The sequence below is a fragment of the Adiantum capillus-veneris genome, chromosome 6 (genome assembly GCF_014529385.1).
Source record: "Adiantum capillus-veneris isolate H3 chromosome 6, ASM1452938v2, whole genome shotgun sequence".
Taxonomy (NCBI): domain Eukaryota; kingdom Viridiplantae; phylum Streptophyta; class Polypodiopsida; order Polypodiales; family Pteridaceae; genus Adiantum; species Adiantum capillus-veneris.
In genome coordinates this window covers 153,303,643-153,315,388 of record NC_140936.1, presented here as the reverse complement: position 1 = coordinate 153,315,388, position 11,746 = coordinate 153,303,643, and the positions used below count along the sequence as shown (strand labels likewise).

The 11,746-nt window shown below is 40.5% G+C and overlaps 1 pseudogene; it reads left to right on the top strand.

The window, feature by feature from the left end:
- The first annotated feature begins 2,650 nt into the window (after positions 1-2,650).
- LOC147456514 (uncharacterized) lies at positions 2,651-10,427 on the top strand (annotated as a pseudogene).
- Positions 10,428-11,746: the final 1,319 nt, after the last annotated feature.

The window sequence follows — 11,746 nt, the reverse complement described above, 5'->3', positions numbered from 1 at the left end:
TTCAGGATGTACATAGTGTGTTCTTGGAAACTACAACCCAATGCAAAAGGACCGTTCGTGGGAAAGTAGAAGAGGTAAGTCAAAACGACTTGAGGATTATGGTTATAGAAGTTTTTATAGGCTAAAACTTCAATTTACTCTCTTAATGCTACCTTGTAGGTTTCCACTTTAGTAAATACATTCTTTTCCCATCCAAATTGGCATTACTAAAAGTCATGAAAGGATCTTTTGACAACAAGTGTAATATTGAGAATGATATTCCCCCCAACTAGAAAGTGAAAGGGAAAACAGTCTATGAAAGAGAGGCAGAATAGGTCACTCTTAGAAATTGTCATGGATAAAAACTTTCCAGGAGTAGACAGCACCTTACCACAAACTATTACGCAGTTGTTCACTCAATATAAAGAGAAGGGACTTTTAAAAACTTCATAGTGGCAACTTTGCATAGGCAATGATGAGAAAGAGCACAAGCCCACTCTTTTCCCCCCAGATACACAGGATATATACGTGGGGAATCTTTTACCATGTTCTTCATCCTTTTCAAGAAATAAGCATAAGAGAAATTGTGAGACATGTTGTGGACGTTATGATGTCTGTGGCAAGGAGAGAAAAAACATGGTGCAATTTGAGTACATATGGTTTATGAAGCAACTACGTCTTTTATGTCAGTGAGAGGAGTTTTGTCATGATTTTCTTACAATGTGGCGGGAAAGAAGCAGTTGGAAAGCGGACAGTTCAACCTCTACCAATATCAACGATTACTGGGATGGGGAAAAAATAAGAATGTGCAAAGACTTTTGGAACCCACAGAAAGAGTGGGAGATTCCAGTTAAGTGCCCCAATAGTTTTTGTGCCATGTATTATCGGACTTTTCCAACCGCCTTGCGTAGTCCGGAGCTAAACAACAATTGGAATGAGATTACCAAGGAATATCAGTTCTTATGCTCACATTGTGCAACAAATATCAAAGTGCCAAGAAGAATGGTCAAGGTGAGACAACATTACAATCAATTTGAATAGGCTTCATCTTAGCAATGTTTATCATGCCCATAACTTTCATGTTTTTTTAGGGGGATCCTTGGAACTTTGCACTAATGTGCCATTGGGATGGCTTTCAAACGGCTTCAACCAAGCCAAAAGATAGTGGGGTTGATGAAGTGGTGGTCCTTAACGGTGGCAAAAACTCAATCATTGGACCTTTGCCAGTGCTATTTTTTCCACTCAGCTTATTGAAGTTAGAAAAGAAACATAGAGATATTCTTCCATACCTTTTAGAGCCTTTAATATGTGAACTTGAGTCAACTTTTGTTGATGGGTTCTCCATCAATTTTAACTATCCACCAACTGCCATATTTGACAACTCTTTGGACATAGCATATCATTCTTTCATTCTAAGGTCAATTCTCATGTCATGGATAGGCGATCACCCAGCCCAATATAAACTAGGGTGTTTTAAGCATGGGGGCAAGAACAGGTGTAGACGGGATAAGCCTCCCATGAAGAAAATCACTCAAGGGGTATGCATTCCAAAGTACGTATACACAAAGAATAAATATATTGCTCGCTACCCACCAGAAAAGAGGACTGCAACAGAGATGTTTGAAGCTATAAGACTTTCAAGACAAAAACAAACAAAGGAGGAGTATAACACTACTCTATCCAATGTAGGGCTAATTGGAGAATCACCACTCTGGAGGTTGTACCATCTCTATGACTTTGACATTTTTTTGGATCTTGTGTATGATGTGATGCACATTCTTGCACTGAACATTTTCAAGAAGTATACTAAACAGTTATTTTTAAAGGCTGAAAATGGCATGAAAACATCCATCACTCATGAACTAAATGAAGTTACTGCTGCAACACTTCGCAGAAGTGGACGATGGCCGTTGCATGCTACTAGACACCACAAAAATTTTATTGCAGAAGAGCATCAAAAATTTATTCAATGGTGTTTACGACACATTTTAAATAATTTTCCAGACATTGAGAAGGCACTGAGAGATGTGGGAATGATTTTGGTTGACGTAGCTCATATCTTCTACAGCTACACACGTACTCATGGTGGCTGGACTTTGGATACCATCAATGCTACCCGAAAACTACTTTCAGCATGGAGAATTATTATGGATGAAGAGGGAGGAGAGATTGTTTCTCCTCTAGAGCACGTGGCAGGTGTGTATGCTTTATTGACCACAAATAAAATAAGCACTCCTTACATAACATGGAGACCTAAAATAACGTCAATCTTTGTATGTAGGTTCTAGAGAGTTGTTTGATGACATAATACACCACAGTAGCCATGATGGACTTTGGTGCTACCAGTTTGAGAGAAATGTGTTGGGGATTGTAGAGATTTCAACCAATAACAGGATCAATGAGTTAACGTACACTCATTATCACACAAGCGCTTTTATCACAAACCTTGCAACAGTTGGAGATTGAGAAGGATGAATTGTCATCTTCAGAGAGGATACTCTCATGCATACATGAGACTCTTTTATTGTCGCAAGGTTTTTCTAAGGCTAGCATGGAACTAGGAACTTGTGAGAGATGGCATCTATTGTGCTTAGCAATTGCATCCTCTGAAGGTCAAGCAACACAGTTGTACAAGAGTGCTCAAAGGCTTGGCACATGTTATTGCTTGAGCATGATTCAAAGAAAGGGAATTGCTCTACATAGTTTGAAAGCAACAAAAAGGGCTCTTGAAGGTTGGGAGATCATTTCTTTGAAGAGTTATTGGGGCCAACAATATATTCATCTAGAGGGATTTTCTTACTCAAAAGTATACATATGCGGTGAGCAATATGAAGCGAAAGACAATGTGGTGATCACTTTAAGCAGAAATACTAATTTAGGACATCAAAATAAAGCAAGGGGTGTATGCAAGATCAAAGGTTTCTTGTCACATGAGCAAAACAGGGGCATTGAGTTGTTCTTGATTGGGGAGTTTATAAATGGAGGCAATGGAATAGATGCTCTTCAGCTTGATAAGGTCACTGGAATGAGAGTGATTAGTGATGTGGATTATTCTCGCAAAAACAAGTGTCATTTTCCAACATATGCCATACTACACAAGTGCTTCTTTCTACCCTTGCGCAATACCCAGAACAAGGTGATATATGAAATGAGCGACACCATTTTTTGAACTTGGTTGCTACAACCTGGCAAGGTTGGATGTGCACGGCCTGTTAGGAATTGGATCGTGCCAGCTAGGGTGGATGAAAGGGAAACATAGTGCAAGCGTGTGTGTAAGCAAGATTATCACTCAAGTGAATTAGGTTCCAAGATAGAATTAGCTTGGACTCATAAACACAATCTTGAGTATTGACTTAGCTTAGCAGAAGCTCACCATAGACAAGCATGTAGTGCAAAATAGAGTTGTGTTTATTCATTCATGAAATGAGCTTTAAGTAGCTCTACAGCCTTGCTCCACAGCATGTGGGATAAATCCACTCTCTTCTCCTTGAATCACACTTTAGGACAAAGCTCACACTTTACAATCCTCCCCTTGAGGTTTGGACTATGACAAGATACTGAAGATGCATAACCCACACATGATGATAAGCTAGTATCCACACAGGATGGCAAAATCCACATAGGCTAACAAAATCCACATAGGCTGGTGATATACACACAGGATGATAAAATCCACATAGGAAAAATCCACAAAGGATGGTGATATGCACACAGGATGATAAAATCCACATAGGAAAAAGTCCTCCCCTACAAGTAGAGAGTCTGCATCTTCAAAATGGGTCTTCATAAAAGACAATGTTGCTCTCGTCTTCATCCTTTTTGTCTTCTACTATGTGAGTTGATCCTCTGTCAGGTCTCTTCCCTTCGTTGCTTCTGCTGTTGCTTCTACTGCTGCTGCTTTCTCCACTGCTACTGCCTCCATTTGAGTAGCACCGAGAAGGAGGGTGTCCCTTCCTACCACATTTGTTGCAAGGTTTGTTTGTGTAGCAGTCTTTTGCTATGTGTTCCATTCTTCCACATTCATAAAACTTTCTTTTGTTTGTCGATGTTGATGGAGAATGCCTTCCCCTTGAGGATGTTGCAATAAAAACTCCTCCTAATGAGGTTAGTGAACCTCTTTGATTTCTTTCTTCTGCTTGGACTGAGTTGATGACATCTTGGAATGGTGGTGCTGGTTCTTTTTCTTCAAGAATTGTGACTAAGTGGTCATAAGAAGGTGGAAGTACACTTAATAGTATGGACACTTTGTCATCTTCTGGTACTTTAACCTGGATGTAAGTGAGCTGCGTGACAATGCTCTTAAGCCTATTCACTAGGCTAGCAATGTACTCCCCTTCAATCATAGTAATTTTGTAAAGCTCTCTTTTCAGACTAACTTTGCTTCTTTTGGCCCTGACTCCAAAATTACTTTCTAGGACATGCCAGGCATCATGTGCATGCTTACATTCATCTATGAAATGCACATAGTTGTCATGCAAGGAGGTGATGATGATTCCCAATGCTTGTTCATCTTTGGCCAAATTCTGTGCACTTGCTATGAGTGTAGATGCCCTAGTGTGCACTCCATCGGGTTCGTCTTGTTGCTCTAAGGCAATGCTGATGAAAGACCCCTTGTCCACCATTTTTGCTGATAGAGGGGTCTTAGCTTAGGAGACTCTCCGAGCCAGTGTCTCTTTACACAGTGCACCAATAAAGAAAGAACGATATTTATTTGCAAGTTATTGTGCTTGGATGCAAGATTTCAATTTTAATGTCTTCTTGATAAAATGTGAAGTACCTCTTCACTCGAGGTGAAGACACTCTTCACATACACTTTTGGTTGATCTTTTGGCTTGGAGATGCCAGTGCAATGGGTGAAATTGGGGGTGTTTCCAATTAAGGAGACTCTCTTCAAGGCACTGTCTACCCAATGTTTATTTAATATGAAAATCTTTGATGCAAGAAGTGCAAAATGTCAATTACAATGGGCTTTGAAGTGTCTTGAGGCCCCCTTGAGGGAGTTGGAGGTTGGCCGCGGGAGTCATTCCTTGTGAAGCCGAAAGTGCCCCAAAGTAACCTTGCAAGTAGGTCGTGGGATAGGGGGTTTAAAAAAGGGCTTCGGGTAGTCGGCCAATCGGGCAGGCAAGCACATCCGGGCAGAGGGCAGCCAGTCGGCCGGTGGCAGACCCAAGTTTGCACCTCAGAAAAGTTTACCGCGGGGATTGAAGTCCGCCAGTGAGTGGCCGGGCAGTGGGACATCCTCCTTGCGGACCCACCGAGCCTTAAAAATTGGATTTGCTGCAAGTTTTTGAATCCGCCAGCTCTCCCCCAATTGTCCAAGGGCATTGACCCCGAGACCTCAAGCCAATTATAGCGTGTCTAAGTTGGGCTAGCCAACAAGCCCACGTGGGCTAGCCAACAAGCCCACGTGCTTGCTTGTGAAGAGGCTCCGAAAAGTAAAATCTTAAACTTGAGCTAGCAGGCTCCACACACACACAAAATCTTAAACTTGAGCTAGTAGGCTTCACACACACCTAAAATATAGCAAATTAATTAGTGAAGCATTCGATGTCAGATTTGAGTGTTAAGGGGCTCTATAGAGAGCTTTCAAGGAGAGCTTCAAGATAATGGAGATGATGCAAGTTGATAATGAAAGTGTGGGAATGAATTGCAAATGCAAAAAGTAGAAAAATTCACACTATATGCTTATAAATTTGAATAGAGACAATTGCTAAATGATGTGACCAATCAATCAAGACACTAATTGATCACTGGGGTGATCAATTGGTTACTTGTGTAAGTGGAATCACAAAGATATTGAGAAAATATGCAAGATTTCTAAAGATTAATGCACCTACGCTCTCCTAATCAAGACTACCTAGCCATGGAGGGTAGTGGCCTCTTGGGTTTGCCAAGGACATTCCCACACATGGCTAGATTAGTGATTAATTAGTGAGAGATGCTAATAATTAACACACACTAATGCATAATGACAATCCTAGCTAGCACACCATAGCTTTGATACCAAATGTTAGGAATTGGATCGTGCTAGCTAGGGTGGATGAAAGGGAAACATAGTGCAAGTGTGTGTGTAAGCAAGATTATCACTCAAGTGAATTAGGTTCCAAGATAGAATTATCTTGGACTCATAAACACAATCTTGATTATTGACTTAGCTTAGCACAAGCTCACCATAGACAAGCATGTAGTGCAAAATAGAGTTGTGTTTATTCATTCATGAAATGAGCTTTAAGTAGCTCTACAACCTTGCTCCAGAGCATGTGGGATAAATCCACTCTCTTCTCCTTGACTCACACTTTAGGAAAAAGCTCACACTTTACATGGCCATGGGTGGAAATAGGAGATGTAGTATTGGTTGTAAGCAGATCCTCCATGTCTACTCCATCTTTCAAGGTTGCCGTCGTGTTCAATATAAATGCATAACAAAAAGCAGTCGAGCTAGGGTTTTTGAGTAGAGATCCAACCACGGATTATTGGAATGTTCAAGGAGAAAGCAAGTAGCACGATTTGGAAACATGTTTGGAGGTGCTTCATGGATGGTCTCCAATTCAAAATGCCAATGATGCAAATGTCATGCCTACTTGTTTTAAGAAAGGAATAAGAAATTCTTTATAGGGTCACTCATTGGAGTGCTCACTTTTTCAACCTCTAAAGACTTTGTCACTTTAGAAACCTCAGTTCATCGAGCGATTTTGATAGCAAGTGGATACTCATTTTGGTGAAAGCAGCCCACATTTTCCTGACTTGTATTTCTTGTGTTATGGTTATAATGGGGAGCCATTTCTTGGAGCATAAAATGAAGTAGCCATACTTATTGCTTTGGTGTCACATGAGCCTTTTGATTGTAATATAGCACCAAAATTCCATGTGTAGTATACCATTCCCTCTTCCCCTCTCTCTCTCTCTCTCTCTCTCTCTCTCTCTCTCTCTCTCTCTCTCTCTCTCTCTCTCTCTCTCTCTCTCTCGTAATTGGAGAGATAGATAGATAGAGAGATTTGTGCTCACCTAAAAGTTTAAAAAAATGGAAGCTATGAAAAGTAGACGAAGAAGAGATATATATGTCATTATTTCTTGTGGTAATTATTTAGAATTGAAAAACACAAGCTATGAAAAATAGATCAGGAAAGACTTGAATTTGGTGTTTAATTTAAGCTCTAAACATTATTATCTCTCTACATGCCCACCTGTATGAAGGACAACCACCCCAACAATGTCGCACACCCTATGGTGTCCCGCAGGAGGTCATGTTGAAGCTCTCTACCACATCATCAAGCAATGTGAAGATGACTTAAATCATGTTGACATACGCTCTATTCACAGGTTAAGGTAGAAGCCCTTTTGACATAGTGTCCTCAAGAAGTTGAGAGATCTGTGCATGTGTCAAGCCCTTCCCAAAGCTACAAGATGGTGGTGGAGCATAGCATGAGAAGCACATATGCACGGGCATTGGTATAAAGAGAGACGTCATTCCATGGAGAAACCACAGTGGAAGGAGGAATCTTAAATCTCGAGTGAGATTTTCCGAGAAATCCCTAAAACGAACAAGACTAGCCAAGGCACACTATACAAAACAAAAACCAAACAGGATTTTTTAGGTGGCTTCAAGCACAGAAAAAAAACTGAAACAAGATTACAACTAATTTTAATGGTAAAACGACCATAAAGTTTTGTAAAAAAAACCCCTTGAACAAGGGTTTGGTAGATGTTTCCTTTGATGGGCTAGAATGATTGGAGCCCATACAATGGCATGTTGATATTACTCTTCTTGGAACTAGTTGCCCTCAGATATTGGAAGCTCATTTCTACTGATCCTTGTTGGGAATAGTCGCACCATGATTCTAATGGATATAAATCTCCTAATATTCCTTGTTGCCACTTGAAAAAATCTCATGAATGAGGAGAGTCTGGGACCTTGAGGTTCTCTTCACTTCTTCTTCTCCTCTCTCTTGCTCTACCTCAAGTTATTGTGGGTTGATGTACAATAACATACTATGCATTTTAAGTTACTCTAGAGAAAACGGTGGAAACTTGAAAATAATTCTATTATTGCAATGAGGCTATTCTTTTGAGAAAATCCACATCGTGGTATATATTAAAGTTTGGATCACACCATCATAGGTAGCCTTCTATTGGGGGGGGGAGTGGGAGTTAGTGGTGTTGCCAAAGGTGGTGGCGACAAACGTGTCAAGGGAGGTGGTAATGGTGGGGGATTATAAAGAGTGTTTTGATAGAAGAATGTGCAAGGTTGGATGAAGCTATGAAAAACTTTCTTATGACAACTTTGTCCACATGCTAGTTCTCTTTCACCTACCCATATCGATAGAAACCTAGGTTAAGTGTAATTCCACCTACAAATTTTGAGATTTATCTTCAAAACTCAAAGTAGAAGGTGAATAAACCTACAAACTTTAGAGAAATTTAGTGTAGAAACATTCTCTTAAATTTTCCATGTTTATATGAGAATAGCTCAAAGCTCCTAGATTGCTTGGGGTTTCTTTCTGTTGAGTTGTCCATCATGCCTCGATCGAGATTACTCACCCAGCATGTGATGCCCCTATGCTGAATACAGTTCTCAGAGCTATGGTGTATGATTGTCATTGTAGTCCTTTGGAATTCTTTTCCTAATGCGGCTTAGCCCTCCATTTTTGTTTGTACTCTATCTATTTATTGGGAGTTGTACATCCATCAATGTCTCATAGCAATTCAAATGGATGGTAGTCTAGAATTGCATGTGTCCTCTTGCAAAATGATGTGGCCCAAGCCTCGGTCCTTAGCATCCCATAATGTGACCCCCTCCAAGGGGTAACTGGGAGGTTGGTTGTGCTACAAAAAACAACATTGTGCCACGTTGAGACAATTGTGTTGGCTAGGAAAGGTAAATCTAAGGGTCCTAATCATTGAAAAACTTGATTTTGAAGGAGTTGGGCAAGGAAACTCACAATAGATGAGGTAAGAAGGTCCTCAAGTTCAACCGTCGTCATTTTCAACAACTGTATAGTATAAACAAAACCCTTCAAAAAATCTCTTTGAAAGAGATGCGGGCTCTTTCATGGAGGGACTAGTGCTTGAAAAAAACTTTGTTCTGAAAACTTGGCAAACCTACCTATGAGAATTTTAGTGGTAAACTGACTAAATTTGAAGGTTTTTACACCAAATGACGCTAAATTTCTCTAAGTTTTGTAGGTTTTCTCACTTTAAAATTTAAAATTTAGAGGTAAATCTCAAAATTTGCAGGTGGGATTACACTAAACCTAGGTTTTTTTTTGCAACCCCGCCCCCTCTCTTTCTCTCTCCTCGCTCTCTCTTAATCTCTTTAAAAGAAAAGTCTCTGAAAGAGCTTGCACTGGTTTGGACTTTTTTTTTGAGATGGAGAGAGAGAGAGAGAGAGAGAGAGAGAGAGAGAGAGAGAGAGAGAGAGAGAGAGAGAGAGAGAGAGAGAGAGAGAGAGAGAGAGAGAGAGGAGGAGGGAATCGCGTATGGGCGAGGGAAGCCTGGAAGAAAAGAGGCTGAGGAGGCAAAGATCGTGCATGATGTAGGATCAACATATTTGTGCTGATGTGCATCACCCGAGCTTGAACTCTATCACAAGTAGAGCTTTTGCATGTTGACGCAGCCCGACCTAATCTCTTGTCGCACTATCATTTTTGGTGATGCGGCTTGAGTAGGTTTTACCCCAACCCGATTAAGCATCAAGTGTGAAGAATCATGGTGGTTGTTGGACTAAGCAAAGTAGGGGAGGGAAAGCACGCGCTCCTACGATGCAAGAATTCAGAACTTCTAGTGGGGACGGGTAGAGGCAGCAAAAGGAGACTCGAGAGGTGCAACTGCTAAATCACATTTCTCTCTCTCCCTCTCTCTCTCTCTCTCAATACATATTGGATCACATTTATTATTAGTTGAAAAGATTCCCTCCCTCCCCACAACCCTTTCAAACTTTTGATATGCACCTCTTTTGTGCACCATGCACCCCCCCTTTTTAAATATATCCCCCTACTCTCTAAAATCGTAGGTACATTCATGTAGGCTAAATATTTGAATGCGCAAACATACATTACTTAGGGTCGGGACTCGGGAGGTATAATAAAGGAGGATAAAGGATTTCTGGCAGGGCAAAAAGTGATGAAGATGAAGCGAGGGTGGGGACTGACGATGATCAACAAAAATCTCTCCCTGAGGAAGTGATGATGAAGATCAAGAACACCAAGTTGTTGTTGCAGGATGGTGCCATGCTCGCTTTGCTCAATAACAGTAGTAGTACGTACTCTTCTGCAACTTCTGCTTGCACCCTTGCTCGCGCCATCTCCGTGGCTCTCAGCTCTGTAGATGGACTCCTGATGGAGGATCTTCTCTTTGACGCCTCCCACCCAATGGACGCATCCTCAACTGGCTTCTTTGCTTGCCAAACTGCCGTCGCAGCCGCCCCTACTTCCTCCGTGGAGAAAGTATAATAGATGATCCATTTCCCACTTGCATCTCTATAGGAAACTATCCTCTCTCTTAGAGAGTTTTTGTATATGCTACCTACTACTGGGTCTACTTTCAGTTTTCATTACATAGAATCTTTCCAAGATGCTTTAGCATCTCCAATTAGCATCTCCATTCAACTCATGCTTTAAAACCAATCCTAATGGGTAGGATTTGACCTCATCACATAGAGAGTATAAAGCTCAACCTTAACACTAGGTTGGTAACCCAACAGGACATAAAAGTGTCCTTTCAGGGTTTTGAAAAAAACCTCAAAAACCATAGTAGATCCATTCATTTTGTAAAATCCTTTCATGAGGTTATAGTTCAAGGCCTACTACACATGGAAAAATTAAGAAACTTGTAAAATTTCTCATCTTTTGGTCACACCAAGCCTCCAAAGTTGATAGACCAGTACATTTTCATCAAAACAGTCATTTCTTACGTTTTGTTGCATAAAAATAAGATTAGGGATTTTTGTAGGACTTGAGATAAATTCCCTAGTTAACTTCAATGGGTTGATGATCAGAACATATGATTGCTTCTCACTCACTATTTTTTGTTTTGACAAAAGAAATAGGTACAAAAAAGTTGAATTTTTACCATTTTGCAAACCTATCATCAAAGTTTCTATAGCCACGCTCAATACAAATAATATATGCATGTTTTCTTAGTTCCCTATTGTCCTTTAGCTTCATAAGGAGCCATGGAGCATGTCAAAAGAACAATACATCTCTTACCAAGGGGAATCTTGGGGACAAAGATGAAGTGCTAAATACAGCAAACATGAAAAAACTGGGTTCAACATTATGAGTTGTAGAATCCCATAGAAACTATTCAATATCTAGCCAGATTTGATCCTTATGACTAGATATGGTTACTACCTACAAAATGCATGTGTTGACCGCTGGGTCAACAACACAACATAACTCAAGTTTCGTACCAAAGTCTTATCTTTTGCGAGTTATGAAATGCTGCGGATTATGGCTATAAACGTCATTTGTAATGAGTAGTTATTCTAGTTTCGGAAGCCGGGGTGCAATGGCACTTCCAGATTGTAAATACAAAGGCATTTGACCCTTTCAACCCCATTTTTGGTTAAACCTAAGGTAGCCTTATTATATAAGGTACCTAGGTCATTTTGTAAAAAGACTTTAATCATAATCAAACTTTAGCGATGCCGTCTACTGTGTGTGAGAGAGAAAGAGAGTGAGCGTGAGCTTCATCCTCTCGCTACGCCTGGCTCGCTCAACGCATTGGAGATCCGACTGCACCATTGCTGTAGGCTCGAGGAGAGCTACGC